Raw genomic sequence first — 2,339 nt, 5'->3', positions numbered from 1 at the left:
GGGGAGATTTGGAGATAAAATTGTTTTGATTCCTATATTTTATTTATTTTAGAAAATATGTTGACTATTTTAATGAATTTCTTTATGTGGCATTAGTACATTTATTATATATGTTAATGAGAATAAATTAGATATTAATAAATGAGAAATCTTCATATTTATTTTTTATTTTTGGCTAAACACCCTAAAATTAGCATTTTATTTAGAACCCCCTAAAATAATAAGAATTTTAACTACCCTATAAATTTGGTTTTTGGTAATTTTTAACTCGTATAATCTTTGTCACACCCGAAGCCTACACTCTGGACGTGACCGGCACCCGACGATCATTGATGGCCTTGAGCGAACCTTTGGCCTGACTTACTTAACTCAGCGGAAGACTTAACTTAACTCAAGTATAAAGCTGGAACATTCTCATGAGAAAATACTTTAAATAATTGTCTTGGCCAAAATGACATTTAAGTCTCAAAGTTAAAAACATCTCACATGCAAGATAAAAGAGACTAAAACTAATTGTCTTACTATCTGCCTGTCTATGAAGCCTCTACTACTAATAAGATGAATGTTGAGAAAACCCCCACAACATTCTATAAAGAGAATACGAAAGAAAAGCAATTAAAAAGTTCTCCGAATACAAAGAGGCTCACCACTGACTATGAATGCTCAAGCTGGATCAACGAGGCACTGGAAGTTGATCCTGGTTACCTGTGTCTGCATCATAAGACGATTCAGGACAAGTACGAGTATGCGAGTTGGGATACTAAACAACAACTACTAAGCTTGAAGGGATTAAGAATGAACTTACATCTGGCTTAGTGCATTTATTATATATGTTGACTGTTTTAATTATTTTCTTTATGTGGCAGTAGTGCATTTATTATATATGTGAATAAGAAGAAATTAGATCTTAATAAATAGAAATCTTCATATTTATTTTTTATTTTGGGCTAAATACCCTAAAATTAGAGTTTTATTTAGAATCCTTTAAAATAATTAGAAATTTTAATTACTGCGGTAAATTTGGTTATTTGATAGTTTTTATTTCGTACAATCTTGTCCTAATAGAAAGGAATAACTTCTACATTAATGTTATTTAGTAGTTTACATTATGATAATTGTTGTTTACGGCTAGTTATGAGTAGATAAACTCATAACCAGGGTTATGCAACTTAAACACATAACTAGGGCCGTGGAAATTAAAATTTAAAATTGGACTAGTGAAATACATTTTTTACAATAATATCTTTTTATGAAGGGTGATCATTGTGTATTAACGTTCTTTGCTAAATATTATATTTTTAATGGTGGTAAACATCAAGAACTTGCATATATTCTAACTTGCTTGATAAAAGAAGTATAGATTCAGAAAAAGGATCATTTACATGGATTTGGGGATATCAACCTCCATCTAATAGCTTGAGCTCGAGAGAGGATAGCTAACCTGAGGATTTTGATAAATGGACAAATTAGTTTGACACCCAAGGGCCGATAATTAAGAACTTAGGGTTATATTCTCTTAATTGGGCCGAGATGCTTTAAGAGACTGATAGATTCATCAGCTTTGAACAATGAACACATCTGCTTGAGTTTATAGTAAAATATCTGTTCGAGTTAAAATATCTAAGATTTGTAACTCTAATTCATCTTTATTATTGATTGAAATTTAAGTACTTAATGTAATTAGTATTTCTCCTTTAAAAAAACTCATTTTTTCAATAGTAATTACTAATTAGAATTTCGAGAGCAAAATATAACAAATATCTAACAACACTACTTATTATGGAATTTGACATCAAACTAGCTGGATTACTATATTTTACAATCGACCGCTTTAATCCCGTGAAAGGGTGTAGCTTGGATGACATCAAAAGATCAATTAAGCCAAGTAAATTCTATTAACCTAACAAGAATTTATCAAACAAAAGTTACAGTCTTGAATTCATGCAAAGCTTCTCTATCAAGGGTGTGTTTGGTATGAAGAAAAAATTTTTAATGGAAAATAATTTCCTGAAAAATGTTATCTTGGAAAATAAGTGAATTTCTAACATATTTTCTCATGTTTGGTTGGTATAGAATATTTTTTTATTGTTTGGTTGGTGAATGAAGAATATTTTCTAAAAAATATTTTTTTTATTTTTGGCTTGGGACTACAAACTACTCATTAGAAAGATAATTCCTGACCCGAAAATCAACTTCGATAATCAATCTAGGACTAGACCCTAACACCCGAACTTGGAAACGACTCCGACGATTGTTCGAAAATCAGACCCAGGTCCTAACCCAAACTTCCGATCTAAAATATATTTCAAAAATATTGGCGTGGTCGAGGGAGGGGGGGG

This window comes from Solanum pennellii, chromosome 10, assembly GCF_001406875.1.
Source record: "Solanum pennellii chromosome 10, SPENNV200".
NCBI classification, from domain to species: domain Eukaryota; kingdom Viridiplantae; phylum Streptophyta; class Magnoliopsida; order Solanales; family Solanaceae; genus Solanum; species Solanum pennellii.
This window is presented reverse-complemented; position numbering follows the sequence as displayed.